General features: G+C 39.9%; 1 protein-coding gene across 13 annotated transcripts in view; it reads left to right on the forward strand.

Annotated features, from left to right (window-relative positions):
* Positions 1-17,360, forward strand: part of NUP93 (nucleoporin 93) — a 113,639-nt gene that overhangs the window by 41,258 nt on the left and 55,021 nt on the right. For 2 of the 13 annotated variants that reach the window (XM_015126211.3, XM_077986175.1), the window contains exon 1: positions 9,147-9,532. The exons of 10 other annotated variants lie outside the window; for them this stretch is intronic. The gene's annotated coding sequence lies outside the window, so the exon portion shown is untranslated. Of the gene's footprint in view, positions 1-9,146; positions 9,533-10,498; positions 11,189-17,360 lie in introns of those variants that run through there. One more of the 13 variants, XM_015126213.3, reaches the window with a different exon arrangement.

Consider the following 17,360-nt stretch of genomic DNA (forward strand, 5'->3'; position numbering starts at 1 on the left):
GGTAGGCCTCTTCCTTGTTTCTCCACTGCCCTACATACTCTCATTACTTGTGTTTTCTGCATTGGCAAACCCCAAATAAATGGAATTTAGTTTTATTTGTCTAGCCAGTTTGCTCATGTTCTGCTCTTATAATACGTACCCTGAAGTGCATTTCCTTACTCCAGCCGTTGCCTGAAGCCTCTGCTAATTTTCTACCCTTGTTTTTTAGTGTCTGACTCAGCTTGGTATTGAGGGCCTGTAAGAGTTTTCTGTTACAGTACTGTGATATTGTGAAATATGTATTTGGTCTTGGACCCTGTTTCCTCCAGCCTGCTGGGAAGGGAGAGGAGCTGAAGGTTACGTTGATCACCAGTGGAATCAGGCATGCCTACATAAGGAAGCCTCCATAAAAACCCAAAAGGAAGTCTTCTGTGTTGATTGTCATTGTGTTGTGAGAGCAGAGGAGACACAGTTTGAATTGGTTTGTCCTTACAAGTACTTAGTAAGCCAAGGTTTGAGGTGAGAGTTACAACTTATTTATTATTAGAGGATTGATTACATATTAAAGCCAATTCTAAGTAGAGGGAGAACAGGGAAAGAAGACATTTGGTTGTATTTCTTGTGTTTCGGAAATGAAGTTGTAAATTAATCTACCTCCCAACCTCATATATGCTTTTCACCATTTGTTAATTATTCATTCTACTTTCTTTTTTGAGGATGGGGCAGTGTTATGCGATGGGGTTTATTTTGAAGCAACAAGTGTATTGCAGAGCCTTTTAGGCATCTAGGCTTTTCCTTGAGGGTTAGGAAGGGGAAGGAGCCACTGATCTCATCTCTAGCTCAGATTGGGTTTAATTTATTCCTCCATTCCTCTCCTGCCCTGAACACCTTTAGCAACCAGAAAAAAGCCTTTTGATCAGTGATTCTAGAGTGTGGTGCTCAGACTGGTAGCATCAGCATCACCTGGAAACTTTTAAGAAATGTGATTCTCAGGCTCCTCCCCAGACCTGTTGAATCCAAATCTCTGAGGGTGCAACCCAGAGTCTGTGTTTTAACAAGTACTCCAGCTTGAGATCTACTGAATTAAGTGATAACAGAAGTCTGGTGTAGGTAAACCTACTTTTCTAGGTGTCTCTGCCAACTTTTAAACTCAGTCCACCTGTGGACTAATACTGATTTTTTTTTTTTTTTCACTAAACAAACTGTAAACAAAGCAGCCTGCAAAGCAGTGTATTTATCTTTTAAGTGTTTGAGTCCATAAAAAATTTATAACCACCTTTGTTTTTATCTTTGCTTCATCAAGGACATAGTGTTCAATATAATATATGTTTAAAACATATATATTTTAAAACTTACAACTTATAATTTGTCAGTTATAATTGTTTACATCATAGAGGTATTGAATCTGATATTAAGGCTGTAGCTCAAAATATACTACCTAAAAAGTAGTCAAAGCCCAGAGGAGAATAAAGAAGAGAGGGAGACATGGGAAAGGGAAGTGGGAGGATTAATAATCCCATCTTAGTTAATCATCATTACCCTCTCTGATTGCTGTGAGCGGATGTGCTGTTGCTTCTGCAAATGTTAATAATTCATGGATGGACTATGCCAAAAGAAGGCCTTAAATCTGGTCTCTCAGCAGATTAAATACACCGTCTGCCATCAGTAGGAGCCAGGAGAGATGAAAGATGGATTTGTTGTTTTTATTCATTAACCTGATTTCTCTACCTTTCTCCCAACTTCTCTCATTCTCATTTTGTTCACCTTTTCATTTGCTTCTCTCTGTGTGCCCCCCACACCCACGATTAAATGTGTGCTAGGGATTTTGGGTCTACTGTTAATGACATTAGATTTTACTTTTCCTTAGCTGCTAGTAACAACAGATGCCATGAGAGAAAGCAGAGAAGCAGAATAAGTATTTCTTTGGAAATGTCTAAATCAGTCTGCATATTTGAAAAATGTATTAAAATGTGCTGCCTGTATTTTAGAAATCATTTGAAATGGCTTCCCTTGGCTTTGAAGAGAATCCTATTGTATAGATAGTTGAAGATACATGCAGTGCTCTTACTTTATCCTGGTCTGGTGGTATTTTCTCATTTCGCAGATGAAGAAACTGAGGCATGAGGTGAATGATTTGGTTACCTAGAGCCCAGTTGTTCTGACTCTATTTTCAGTATGCTTTCCGCTGGACTTGATCACTGCTTGATTTTAGAATTCATATGTGGGTGGTCCTGTCAGTCACCAGATTAAGTTTTATTTTGTTTTGTTTTGTTTTTGAGACAGGGTCTCGCTCTGTTGTCCAGGCTGGAGTGCAGTGGTGTGATCTGGGCTTATTGCAGTCTCCACCTCCCAGGGTCAAGTGATCCTCCCACCTCAACCTCCCGAGTAGCTGGGACCACAGGGGCATGCCACCATGCCTGGCTAATTTGTTGTGTTTTTTCTAGAGACGGGGTTTCACCATATTGCCCAGGTTGGTCTCAAACTCCTGAGCTCAAGCAATCCATCTACCTTGGCCTCCTAAAGTGCAGAGATCACAGGTGTGAGCCACCACACCCAGCCCAAATTAAGTTCTAATAATGTGTAGGTAGCTTCATAGGAACACTTCACCAGATTAAATGCTAAAGATAGTTTGCCAAGAAACACTACAGTTGGAAAAGGCTGATGACCATCTGGAGTTATGTAGATATTTCTAGACTTCTGAATAATAATGCTCAGCAATTTATAGGTTAATCAGTCACGTTGAGCACTTATTTGTGCATGATGCTGTGTTAAGCACTTTAAGTGGATGTAATATAGTCCCCATTCTTATTACAGTTTCAGTGTTTTAGGTTTTCCTGAGGGAATCTGGCTTAAAATGCTCCAGTATCTTCTTAAGGGTGTGAGATGGCAAAATAGTAGAACTGGAAACATTTTGGTCTCCTCAGTAGTTTGCTGGAGGACTTAGTGTTAAGAAGCATGTTAATAAAACTGGACCATTGTTTTTAAAACCATTTGCGCGTCCCTGCTGGAAGGCTGATGGAGAGAACAGTGTGGGGAAAGTGGATTTTAAAATCAGCCTGTTTTTCCAAAAAAAATTTTAGAATTGCAGATCCTTGTGCCCCTATTTTGAGATGAGGAGGGCACAGGCACAGGGATGAAAGCCCAACCCAGTATTTTATAGGGCCCCATAGACAAGGCCACCCCTCCCTTGCCATGATTGTCTATCCTGACCTGAAGTAGGGGTGAAGAAAGGCAGGGGTGCTCTCACCTCTCTCACCCTTCGTGTAGGACCAGTATCCCACAGGTCATCACACATAGTTGCTATTTCAAATTCATTTTACTGTCATTTCTCAGCATTTTTACTCTGGTTATAGTTATTTTTTTTCCTTAAGGTTTATATCCTTGAATATACTTTTATTTGTTGGTGCCAGATTTTTTTTTTCTTTTATCGCTTTGAGGAATGCTATTTTCAATTTTATAATAGGGATTGATGGAAAAATAAAATTTTGCCTTTAAGTTTTCCTCATAGAAAACTTTCAGAAAGCTACATTTTATTTATGTTAGTGGGTAAAACTCTAACCTGATAATGAAAGAAATAATTTTTTCCCCCTTGTTTAAATCGTTGAGGGTTGGATAATTTTAATAATCCTTTTCTTTCTGTGGAGGAGTCTTTTATTTTGTATTTTTCTTACCAGTATCTGGCCATATCACTGTTTTCCAGATAGTAGCACAAATAATGAATATGTGCAAAAACTATATAAAAATTAAGGTTTTAGTGTCTTTTCTTTAACATAATAGTAAAATTATGATGGACTCTGCTTTTAATAAGCAAATCCAAATCTGAATATCTGGATTTGTAAAGAAACCTTGGGACAATGTTCAGCTTTAGTATTCCTTCAAATAACAGCTTCCCTGCTGAATTTAAAATAGAATTTGTTTAAAAGAATTCTATTTACAATCAACCTGGCAAGAAATACATCTGTTGTGAAAAGTACATTGGTAACAAGAATTAACAAGCTAGAAGCCATTCTTGTGCAACCACCACCATCCCCCATGTAATGACTTAAAATTCCATGAAATCTGGGGCTCTAGCAGGCACCCATGCAGTTTTCCTCAGTATATGTCCCATAGTGCTGTGCCAAGAGCTCTCTCTGTAAGAAAACAAGAAAGCCAGTTCTTGGGCCCAAAGCCAGGACCTGGGCCAGAACCTGAGTTTGAGTCTCTCTGTGCCTGAAATTTTGTGGCTATGAATCCAATAAACATATATCTTATTATTCCATTTATTTTTTACTGTGGTAGAACTTCTTCACATATTCTACAAGTTCTTGCTGAAAGTTTCATTTGTTCCCTCTGTCTAAATACCAAGGCTTAATAGATGCTGAGAGAGAGACAGAGAGAGAGAGAGAGAGAGAGAGAGAGAGAGAGTGTGTGTGTGTGTGTGTGTGTGTGACAGAAACAGAGACAGACCGATAGGAAAAGAGCCTTTCCCATTTTGATTTTCGGAAATCTGGGAGCCTGCTTAAAACTGTAGTGAATTGCCTGGGAGAAATATTGAGAACTATACTTCCTCTTCCCATTTTAGCCTCTTCCCATTAGTAATTGCTTTTATTGGGGAACTACTTCTTGAAAACACATTTAAAATGGAAATCTTCTGAAATTTCTTTCATCCAGGTGCATTTCGTGCCTGGCCCACCTATAAACCCTGCTGTCACCCTTTTGGTTTATAGTCATATCAAAGGCAGAACCACCACTCTGGGGAAGTAGGAACTTGGTAGCCAGGAAAACTTATTTTTCCCTGTTGTTTCTTGACCGCTGGGCAGTCTAGTTTGTGTATCAGCAAGAGAGAATGAACTGTAATTTGTTTTATTGCTAAATAAGGCTGTGCAGAAATCTTCTGTTTTTTTATTGACTGCCTAAATCTGGTGTTCCTCACTTAAAATAATATTCAGGATGAAATGTCGTGATAAATTAGCAGATTGCTTTTTCATTCTTAGTGGATTAGTAAGGACAGATGAGCTGTGAATGCCATACCACTGACTTTGGGTCAGGCCTCTCATTTCCCCAAACCTCCCTGGCTCTACTTGCATATAATAAGGAAGCCAAGCTTGGGAATTGAATACTGTTGGTAATGATGCTTAGTCACAAAAAAGAGCTTAGTGCCTCGGCACATTGGCCAAGAACCGCCTTAGTATTTTACCACCTGAGGCTGGAATTATCTCAGGGAGCTGAAAAGATTTGAAAGAACAAGCAAAAGTAATATTTAGCTCTCCTTTAAGTGTAACTGCCTGCATCTACCTGGGCAGGGCCTGGTAAACACTAATAAAAATTAAGAAGTGGTTTTGTTGAGTGCCCATTAAGGACAGCACTATGGAGATAATTCGAATAAATACAAATTCTTTATGCTGCCCTCTGGAAGTTTGTCTTCTACCTGGAGAGCCAACATCAACATTCCTGCAAGATCAAACTGTCCAAGCTGTGTAAAGTGACAGACAGACTGAATGATTCTAAATGCCATGGGAGTTCAGAGGCATGGAAGCGGTTAATAACGACTGAATTCTGGGGTAGTTGGGAAAGACCCCCTGGAGCAGATGGGCCTTGAAAAATGAAATGGGTTTAGCTTGCAGGACGTGAAAGAAGAGTAATAACCTGACCAAAGTCAGGGAGGTAAGAAATGGAAGTTATGTGCTAAGAAGAAAAATCTGTCAGGGAAGGGCAGTCAAACATGGAAGGAGTGACTGCCAGGCAGTGGAGTGTAGGCGGTAGGTGTTGAAAGTTTCGGAGCACATAAATGTTGAGAAGAAAGGAGGGAGGGCATGGCAATGCTTATGGAAGTTGGTTTGGCCAGTGGAAGGATAGCTGCTAGATGACATTCAGAGGCAATTGTAGTAATACAACTTTGAGGTGACGACAGCCAGGACCAATGTGGTAGCTGAGAAAACAGAGGAAAAAGATGTGTGAGGGACATTTGGGATAAAACATCTGCCACACGTGGTGCCTGATGAGCTTAAGAAGGATGTTCAGAAATTGCGTGAGGTTTGGGGCAAGGAGAAGGATGGGTGCTTTTTGTTGAGGCTAAGGAATTGGAAGATTAACTAGATTGAGAGTTGAGATTTCATTTCCATTTCTGATGTTCTGGTAAGCTATCACTGTGGACATGCTCCTGAAGCATTTGGAGATGGGGTAAGAAAATTGCTCAGAAAACAGCTTCATACAGAATTTTCGAGAGCCACGGGCCTAGAGAGAATTGTGGCAGTAAAAATAATGTGTAATAGGAGAAATGTTTAGCAGGAGGCAAAGGGCCCAGGTCTTAGCGAGAAGAAGCCAGGAGGAGGTTGGTAGCGGTGGGGGTGGAAAGGGAGCAGGGACCCAGCTATCCCAGCTATATCTCAGAAAGCTGGGAGTTTGGTCATAGAGGGAGTCATCACCCAGCCTCACCTGACTTCCTTCTTTACTCTTAAAAGCACTTACCCACCAGTACTATTACTTGATCTTCCCAGCAGCCTGGAGAACTTGGTAGAAGACAGAGCAGAGCCCACTAGGTATCTGTAAAAGTTTTTCTGGGTAAATCCTGTATATGGTCACTGTACTATAGAGCTCTACAGTTGTTCACTTGAATGTTATTTTACCTGGCAATTATTATAGCTCTACTTGAACCACAAAAGTTCAGTAGCTCCCTTTTCTAGACTATAATCTCTACATTTGTTTAAGTGAGCCCACTTTAATCCCTTTTATTAATAAATGCTGGATCCGTTAGTTTTTAACCCTTTTCTTTTTGTGTTGGTTTTTGGTGTCTAGGGTTATATAAAGCCAAAATACAAAATTAAACAATGGACTACCAAATTTAGGAGTAGATCACTTTATGTTCAGTTAGTGACAAATAAGTAGAGAAGCACCTCCTTTGTAAGGTGACTTCTTTGCAGCATTTTTGTTGTGACCTCCTTGCCTATTCAGGCATCTGGGGTCTGAAGGCACTTCTGCTCTGAGGTCCTTTCCAGCCAGCATATCTTGCAGCTCCAAGCCAGACTCTCATCTAGTTTCCTTGGGATACTTGTAGATGGAGGAAGAAGGGGCTGAGCTGATTTAGAATTTATTCTAGCTAGCATAAAGAAATACCCTCTTAATTTATGCTGGCAATACTAAAGAGGAAAAATGTCTTAACAGTGACTTGGTGAGGTTATTTTCAGTAAATAAAGAGGGTTTTCTTACTTCCCTGTAGTGAACCTCAGATGTGTCCCTTGGGAACAGGTTTTACATCCGTGAAATAGTTTGACTTTAACCACACTTGGGTCTTTGGGTTCTTTTCATCCCCAGGCAGAGACTCCTATTGCTGTATATCCACCATGCTCCAGTACAGTATTTATTTGATCAGAAACAAAAGAGTTTGCTTCTTGCACTGGTTCAGAGAGAGGTCCCCCAGGATTGTCTTTTGTTCAGTAATTGGAGCATAAGCTGAGCCTGGTTAATTTCAAAGCTACCCTCAACACACACGTTTCTCCCTCCCTCCTTGTGCCGTTTTCTCAGCTGTTGGGGTACCTTGTATTGGGTCTGGAACAAAAAAAGCTTGATTGTTGAATGTTAGCTACAACTACTGTGACATCTGCTATGGCACCACATAGCACTGTTGGTGCAGTTAATTTTAAGTTAGGGTAAGAAAACTAGAAAGCTCTTCAGCTTTACAGTGCTTGTTAACACATGCACCTCCAAATTATGCATTTGGTGTTATCACAATGAATAAAACAAAGGAAATCATGAGTTGATTTTTATGCTAGTAACATAAGTTCTTTCATTGTTATTCACTGTTCAGACCCCAGTGTGTTCCTATGTTCATTCTTTTTAGTTTAGTTGGGTTTTTTTGTTTGTTTTTGTAAGGCAGAAATGTCTGAAACATCTCAACTCTGGGTATTTAATTGGCAAAAGTTCTGATATAAGAAATAAGTTAATTATATTTGTTCTTTTAAAGGAACAATGTAGGTTGGTTTTGCTTCTTAAAATACAAAAATAATGATGGTAGATGAGTAAGAACCGTCAGTAGTCAAATTCTGTACGCTAAATAGCCAAGTTAATATTTATATAAAAATACATCATGAAATTGGCAAATATTATGTGGCTTTCAGGTTCTGCAGTATAGATGTTGGTTTTGCAACCAACAGATTGCAATCTTAGGGTTTGTGGGGTTTGTTTGTTTTTTTTTGAGGAGAGAATGGTTCTATTTTTCTTTTGCAGTCTGCACCATGATGATGGCCCATCACCTGACCAGCCTGACTTTAATCATCTGGTGCCTTGGTCTTAGCGTGGCTCTATCTTTGCTTTTTCACAAGCTTTCCTGTAATTGTACAGTTGTTTGCTGCACTGAATTTCCTTTTTTGACAGTGAAAAACATAATATTTTAATGTAGTCTTTAATTTTCAAGTTACATGTTAAAACATGGAGGAAAAAAATCCCTTCCTGAGTTGCACTGTTAAAAAAATTGCAGTAGAATGGGAATATTCATTACTTACACATCATATATTTTCCCCTAAATGTTGTACAAAGAAGTGACAGTTGAGCTGAGCATATGTTAATAAAAGGTCTGCATTTTCCTGTGTCAGTGACAGTTTCATTGGCTGAATATTCCTGAAATGCAAATAACCTCTGTTCTTTTCAAAGCTATAATTAATCTGAATAGTTATTAAACAGTATCAAAATCTTTTAACTACTAAGAGGCCAAACATTTAAGATGGCGAATTTACTGTTCTGTTTGAAGGACAGTACAATTGACAAGGGCACAATGATCCGAGATGCTTCTGTATGTTGTATCTACACATACTGTAGACTAAAATGGCAGAATCTGTCTGCTGCTGTATAAAATCTTTTAACTACCATTTATTTTAGCATCATGGCATGTGCAAATTCCTGCTGCTCAGTTAAGGGACCAGCTTCACAACTGGTGTTACAATCTGTGGCCACAGCACTGCATCACAATGCAGCAAATGCATTTTCCACATTAACCAAACATGACAGCTGAAGCGATTATTAACCGTGCAAGATGTCGGAAGTCATCAAAAATTCACATCAGAGTAATTGCAGTGGTTTGGGTTGGGGGAAAAAAGTATCATAGCATTCCTTGCCTACATGTTTCTCTCCCCCTCTTAAATCTTAACTTGGTACAGTCCGTTAACAATAAAATACCCTTCTGTAACCTATAAACTGTTACTCCCATCAGTTTGTGCTTTCAAACTGACGGCTGACTTCTCTGAATTTGTGTAGAGCACAACGAATGGTGATGCTGTGCTCCGGGGGCTGCAGTGCACCCTTTTTAAAGGGACCTTGCAATCTCATTGTTTAATTTGACTCTTTAGTGCTTCAGTCACATCAGCATTTGCAGAGGGGTTGTTCTTTTCCTTTTTCTTCTCTCTCTCTTTTTCTCTTCTCTCTGTTCTTCTCCCCACCCCCATCCCACAATTCAGGCAGTTTGGGGTGGGAAAAACTTGAGCACTGGTTCCGACAGAGCTCATCTCATATAAGAAGGTATGGAAGAGCTGCAGTGACCGACAGCATCGACCGTTCTGTAACTCCTTAAATTTAAGAGCTGCAGGTAGGATTGCCCGTGTTTTAAGAAATTAAGACAAATGCACCCTGGTAAATAGAGTGGCAGCATGTTGTTGCAGTGCCTCTGAAAGACAAGGTCTTGGTTTGTTTGAAAATTTGAGATAAATTTGGAAGTAGTTAATTCATTTGATAGAAGAAGTACTTGATTCTTCTGAGAATTGTTCAGATTTGTATCTTGCCATTCTAATATTTTTCTTTTAAAAATCTATTGGGTGGGGCAGCATTTGCTTAAAGATTTGAATAGTTGGTTATTGGGATTTTTGTGAACTTCTTCTTTAAGTAGCAAGTAGTGTGGTCTTTAGGATTTTTAAAGGAGATACATGTGAAGTGCAGAATTGTTGCATGAGGTGGAATATGAAAATAGAATTTGTTTTATTTGCTAAAACCAGATCCTTCTTTGAGATTGCAGGTGAGAGTGAGAGAGAGAGTGTGTGTGTGTGTGTGTGTGTGTGTGTGTGTGTGTGTGGTGTGTGTGTAGGATTCTTTAGGAATTCAGTCCTTTATATTTGGTGATTAGGGAAAAAGTACCATTAGAAATTTTTTGAACTATCTCACGAAATGTTTTAGCATAAGGCTTGAAATGAGAAGAATTAAATAGTAACACCAAAGATGAGGATTCCTAAGTATTTACTAAATATTGGCAATTTAAATTGAGATGGTCCTTTTTTATTTCTTAAATTCAGCCTCAAAAGAGGTGATAGGAGTCCTTTAAGTATATTTCAAATTTTTGGCTAAAGAATATAATTTGTGTAAGTGAAATGAAAACTTCCTAAGTCGTGTAAGCATTATCTGGAGGGTGATAGAATTATAAATGTTGCCTGTAATACTTTTAATACTTTGATTAATATCAAAGATACATTTAATTCTGCATTATAAAGCAGCTTGTTTGTTGTCTTCCCTTAAAAGCAACAACAAAATACGATGATGTATATGGCTTTTTATCCTAAAGAATGTATTTGTATTGTGGGACCTGTGGGGTCTGGACCTCTTTCTGAAGCTTGTACTTGAAAATTGTTCACCCTAGTTGAGGGGTTTATTTCCTTTTGGAGGTGTGGGGACTTTCTTTACTCTTAACAATAGGAAGACTTGAGGAGCTGTCAGTTGTGGAATAGAGGAGAGCTGCTCAGCAGAGGGAAAAGAACTGTGAGAATTCGGCTCCTCTTGGCATTGGAGTTCTGGATTTACCCATGACTAAGATTCCTTTGAAACTCTGACCCAGTGCAGCATTGCAAAGAATCGATTTCTGAGATGAGACAATGAGATGTGGTTTGCATTTTGTAAAGATGGAGGAAACCTCTAACACTGACCCTGTATGGGAGATGACTCAATTATCCATGCCTTGGTACAGTTGCAAATTATTCTCCTTTGTCTGAAGTGGGTGGATGCCAGCGCCTTCATCAGAGCTCCTTAATTTAATGTATGGAAAATGTCTCAGCCACCATTTTTAACAATTAGCTGTATCATGGTCGAGGTGAGCTGGATTCTGAAGGCAGCTGCAAGGCCATTTCATTTACATTAGGTTCTATGGCACAGAAGCTTTGTTACTGTAAAACTAAGAAAATGAATTTGCACATTGTATAGAAGAGTTCTTTAGGAAGGTGGAGAATATTCCCACAAAGAAAATGGAATTCTTTTGTCTACAGTAAGTATTTCTTTTACTCATATAGCGGGGAGAGGTTGAAAATTTGCTTTTGGTTGAATGTGCAAAATAGACTTTTAAATGAACGCTGCAAATATGAAAAGTATAACACAGAGGTTCTTGGATTTTTTTTAAATGTATTTCTCAAAAACCAGGTGTGATATATATACTTGAAATATAGGTTTTATGAGTATTTTAGCACATGATTTTAATTATTCATCAGTAGTTTAAGTTAATGAGAAGTATGAATTTATCACTAGTCATGAATGGAAATAACACTTGAGAGGAAAAGGAAATCTGAATATGGTAAATTTAAAAGAGTTCAGGTTTCCTTTCCCTGTCTTTTAAAAGCACTCTGTTTTCCATTCCTGAAAAGAATTGCTGGATTTTAATTTTAGTTTCTTATTTTTGCTCTTGTTTTTTATGCAAATACTTCCAGGTTAATGACCTGTAATAGCTGATTAAAATACACAAGAAACAAATGTTTTGACAAAACAAGATTTTTGTTTTCAAAGATCAATAGATTGAGGCTTTCACTCTCACTCATGGGAATAATTTTTAGTGCCTTCTACTTGATTAATAGTTGTGACTTCAAAGCTGCTTGTGTAAAACTCCTGTTTGTAATTGTAAGCTTATAAATCTTGATTATTAAAATTAATTGGATTTGACCCAGCTTATTTCTTTGTTTCTTTGTACTCTTACTAAGAGGAAAGAAGTGGATTTTAACTTTGATTTGTGTTTCCTTTAAAGGCTGAAGAATTTTTATCTTTTAAACCCTGAAGAATTTATAGTGAGTGTATTTTATAGTAAACTTTACCATGAAGAATTTGCTCAACATGCTTTATTAGCTGTTTCAGGAGTTGAAGCTTCACAGAACTGGGTATCTGAGAATCCTTTTAACTTGATATCAAATTTATAAAGCCAGCTGTTCTTCTAGGTCTTGTTGCACTAGCTCTTGTTTATCCTACTCAGTGAGTGCTGTCTTCTCTAATTAATAGATGTTGGAAGCTAGGGAGAAAATGATTTTCTTCACATCAGCCTTTTCATTGACATAGGAAGGTTCAGTTGTTTTAAGCCCTGGTTAGAATCCTACAAGATCCATAAATCTGTGTCACAAATATTAATTTACAGAATAAGAGCCTAAATTTCAGCATAATTTTTTAATTCTGGGGACAGCATTTAACATGTTTAAATATATGGTAGAATGCAAAGGATTCTTTTCCCTTGGTTTTTATGAGGCTTGTACCTTGAAAGAGTTTTAGGTCAGCAAATTAGAACTCCATTTTAACTGCAGATTTGCTTGCGTAAAATGTTTGGTTGGATGACATGGGGGGTGTCACAAAGCCTCCCTTTGAAATTTTTACACTAAAACTTGGTTGAAGATCCTGGTCTTTTTTCCTTTTGCTGGCTTTATAATAAGGCTAGGTATTAAGTACCCTGGGGGAGGTAGCAGAGACCGAGTTTCTTCCTATATTCTTTGCCTCCACCATGGTCTACTCAAGTTTGGCTGCTCGGAAGAGGCTGTCCTTTCTGGTACTTGTAGGGGATTCCTGAACCTCTTCAATCTGGAAACTTCAGTTTTCTCATGAAATTTTAGCCTGGCTAATAGTGAAGAATCAGGGATTGGTTCTTTTTGCAACAAAAAGTGTATTTGTATCAAACCTTTGACTGCTCTGGCAGTACCATAATGTGGATAAGCAAGCATGTCAGCCAGCTCGCTAGGAAACATTCCGTGGTACTAAGATGGCAGAGAGGAAGGAGTAAAATGGCGTCACCAGGAACACTGTGATAAGGGGTGGACCGCACGAATTATTTTCTTTCAATTAAGTTTGAAGACACCTTTAGGAGCACTGCCTTGCCTATTTACAGCCATTTTTTATTGTTAGAAGAGAAAAATTTTGAGATTTTCGAAGATTTAATTAGCACTTATATGTAGATGGCTTCAAATGTTCCTTTTAAGAAATTGATGGCAAATATGGTTAAAATAGAATTCAAAGTATTTTGTATTAATACTTCTGAAATGCCTTGTTTTATGCTTTATTTTTCTTTTTTAGCGTAAAAATTTACTCCTTCCAATATAGGGTGAATTTTTAGAAAACAAAGGACAGCATGCTTCTCCTTTATGGTGAGGTGAAGTAGCATTCCTACGAAACTATGTTATTTGTCTCTGGTTTTCATTCTGGCTCTTTGTGGGTTTTAGTTATTTTGTATATAAAATATGTATTTTGGCCACCTTCAAAAACAAAGCTTATTTTCTTTCTTTTGTGGTTCAGGGTATGGATTATTTTGCACGTGAACAGTAGTCATAGTGGTAATGACAGTGTTGATTTCTCACCTGTTCCCACCTCTCATGGAGTTGGAGTTCTGGTGCTGGCCTTAGAGTTTAGTGCAATCAGCTCATGTTACAGTTAAGTAAAGGAAGGCTTAATTGCGGTTAAATAACTTTCTCAAGGTTATACATCTGGAAAGCAGTCGATTTTGCCCTAAATCTGGACCACCTGACTCCTAATCTGTGCTGCGCTGTGTCTCTGTCTGCATCTGACTCCATTTCTTTCTCTGCCGGCTTGCTGGTGACTGATTGATCTAATGGATTGAGCTTTCAGCAAAGTCTGTCTTGTCTTTGCCTTAGCAACCTAACTCACAGAGATGTTCCTTTTCAGCTGTGCCAGAAATTGCTTACTGAGCTGTGCTTGGCGTCTTCCCGGGCCTGTGTTAAAGATGATAAGCATTTATAAACAAACATTTAAAAATAAACTCTATCTTGCAAGTTGAGCTTTTGGGTCCATTGTGTTGACTCGGCGTGAAGGGTGAAGTCTCCTGGGATGGGCAGAGTTGTTACGTTCATGTATTGTAAGCTAGGATGGAGCCAGGCATTCTGACATGTCCTTTCAGCGGGTCATGGCCTCTTTAAGTCTAGGTGCGAGGGGTCCTGCAGGGCAGAGTCTCCCCTTCTCCTCTCTGTAAGGATGAGCTAGGTGAAAGGTGTTAGCTCCCTGTCAGTTTCAGGCAATTTGTATTTGAATAATGGTCTTACCATCCCTCTTTCTGTTGCCTGTATTTGCCACTCCAGCTAAGCAGTGTTTCATGTTTTTCATACCTGTGGTGATAATAGTGAGTGTTGCATTCTGCAGTATTCCTCAGCTCTGACAGGGTAAAGTCACAGTGTTTCCAAACTTAATTAAGGTTTTAGAGAGTGTGAAATCACCAATACTGTTGACAAAGGAATACCTTGACAAATTCCATTTAAGAGAACGTGAAATTACAAAAGGGAAGGTCTGTTTGTTTTAGTAGTCTCCAAACAAATTCATTTTTGAAGAAAGAATGTCTGAATAAGAAGAAACTGCAGCAAAACCAGAGCTCCCTTTTCTGTGACAGATCTGTGATGATTGGTGCTCCAATCCCATCAGCATAAGCATTGCTGCATAGCAGGAGGAGCTGTGATTTTCAACTGCAGTGTAAATGACTGACACCGTGTACCAGCAGGAAAATGTGAGACTTGGTTCCCCAACATTGTCCTAACAGCGCTCCTTGTGCTTGCAAAGTAGAACTCAAGGCTTAATCCTGAGCGCTGTAGAAACCAGCCTGGCAAAGCTGCTCAGCTCCCACCTGACTGACTGCGAGACACACCCTCTGCTATCCTTTCCTGCTCATGGCCCCCAAATCTTGATTTTGTTTCTTTTTTCCAAAGGGAAAAAAACACTAGATATGACAAAGCTGGGGATCTGTGTGTGTGCTTTTAATAGTACAGGATTGCTTTAGTGGGTTCTTGTAGGGTAGGTTTCAGGAGCTGTGGGAAGGAATGCTGGTCATGATAAAGGCCATTATTGATGCATTCCCGTTTTATACTGCAGTGCGGTTTTAGCATCCAGAGTCCTTTGGATGTGGATTAATCCATTTCAAAGGTAGATATCAGTTCCCTAAAGACATATTGAAACATTTTTTATCATCCCTGAATGTATCTTCCTTACCTTGCCCATCACCTTAGCGTGACTATGAGATTAATATTTTTTATATCTATTTATGCCTTGGGTGAGGAGAGGGCTCTGCTGCTGCTTTTTAAAGCCAGACATACTGTGACACACTGTTAATATTCCATTTGCGAAGCTAGATTGAACCATTTTCTCCTCCAAATCCTCTCTTTTCTTGTGTCTCCAAAGTTTAGCCCTAGCCTTTTTGGAGTGGTTGCGGGAAGGGGATATAATGCTCACAGTTACCCCTGCTTTCTCTCCTGGGGTTACCTCAGCAGTCTGAGAGCAGTTGGCTGGCTGCTCTCCCTCCCCCCACTGGACTTCTGTCACTCCTGTTTCCCCTACCCTCCCAGGAGAGGAGAGAGAGGATGGCCAGCAGAGGCCCTACCACCACAGCCTGGCACATCCTGCTGCATCACAGCCCTTCTCACTAGGACACGCACGGGCTCTGGCCCGATTTTCTGGAGGTGGTAAAGTAGCGGTACAGAGCAAGTCAATTCCTCTCCCTATCCCTCTTGTAACCTCCAAAGGAAAGTTGCTTCTACAACCCTAAAAGGGTAGCATAGGGCTTTGCTGGATTTGGGAGAAGAAGGAGGTTTTGCTGAGAAGCATTTTTTTCTCCCATTGGTGCCTGGGTAGCCATGATTTATCATTTTATTCATTTATGTTATGCCCTTAACTTGTTTCCACTCCATACAGAGTCTCAGAGCCCTTTAGTAACTGAGCTGGAAGGACTGCTTTTCTTCCTGGGATGACCAGAGAGAGAAGTAGCAAATAACAGAAATGCCGCAGGGCCCCTAAAAGGGGCAGAACTAGCTTTGCAGCAGTAGCCCTGAGATTTAAAATGACCATCATAGGAATGCCCTTAACCTTGGCCTTCCTCCCCAAGTGCAGCAACAGATGTGCTAAGCAGCCCCAGCTTGATACTGTGGTATAGGTATCAGAAGAGCCATCTAGTACTCATGTGCCTACATTGTGTTGACAAGGGAGATGTGTCATGCATCTCTGGTCTCCTCAGTACCCCACCACTGGAATGGCATGTCCCCATTATTGCAGATGACTTTCCCTGTAGCTTTCCCCTCTGGGTCATGGTGAGTCCCACCTCTTATTTATTTATTTATTTTACCCAATGCTGAAATCTTTGAAGTTGGGTTTTTGTTGCATGATAATTTTTTTTTCCCTTTTTTTGGGAGGTGGAGGGGTGGTAGTAGGTAGGGTCTGTGAAAGGCATTTGGATAGACTTACATTAGTGTCTCTGAGGCCTGTGGCTTTCCCAGAAGGCAAAGGTGCAGATGGAATTATATCACAGCTATAATGGCATGCCCCTGAAGGGACCAAGCATGCCAGCACACTTGGGCTGAAGTGCTGCCTGTAAAGCCCTTTCTGGTCCAGGAGGAAACACTGCCCAGTGCCATGTGTTGTCAGGTTTTGAATCACCTTATGCACATTCAATTCTCTTTAACCTGTGAGAATTTATAGACCATTCTGAAAACCAATTTAAATCATGGGGGCAAGTAATTTGCTTTGCCTTAATGGACACAAATCCATCACATAATTGTGTGGACATTTTTTTAGCCCAATAGCAGAAATCATGTACAAAATGGAACCCAGCAGTCTGACAGTGACAGATGGCCTGGTGCCCGCACAGTGCCATGTTATATCGCCAAGGTCTGCCACCTGTGGCTCCAGAGCTGCCTGCAGCAGTGATGGATCTGCTGAGCTGGCAAATGGTGGAACTCCACAGCCACTCTTACAGCGTCTGCTGCCACCTGCTGAATGAGAGCAGCTAGGCTTTTGCATAAATGCACAGCAAGAAATCATATAACAGCATTAAAAACATATTACAGTTGGCGAATGTCAGCTCTGCCCGCTTAGCACTGCTTTCTGCAGGGTTATTTTTGAAGTTATATATGCACTCTGTGAACGAACAATTCAAAGTATTAAAATTTTTGTAGAAAACAAGCAGTGGGGCCAGGTGCGGTGGCTCACGCCTCTAATCCCTGCACTTTGGGAGGCCGAGGCAGGTGGATCACCTAAGGTCAGGAGTTCGAGACCAGCATGGCCAACATGATGAAACCCCGTCTCTACTAAAAATACAAAAAATTAGCTGGGCATGGTGGCATGCACCTGTAATCCCAGCTACTCAGGAGGCTGAGGCAGGAGAATTGCTTGAATCTGGGAGGCAGAAGTTGCAGTGAGCTGAGATG

This window comes from Macaca mulatta, chromosome 20, assembly GCF_049350105.2.
Source record: "Macaca mulatta isolate MMU2019108-1 chromosome 20, T2T-MMU8v2.0, whole genome shotgun sequence".
Taxonomy (NCBI): Eukaryota; Metazoa; Chordata; class Mammalia; order Primates; family Cercopithecidae; genus Macaca; species Macaca mulatta.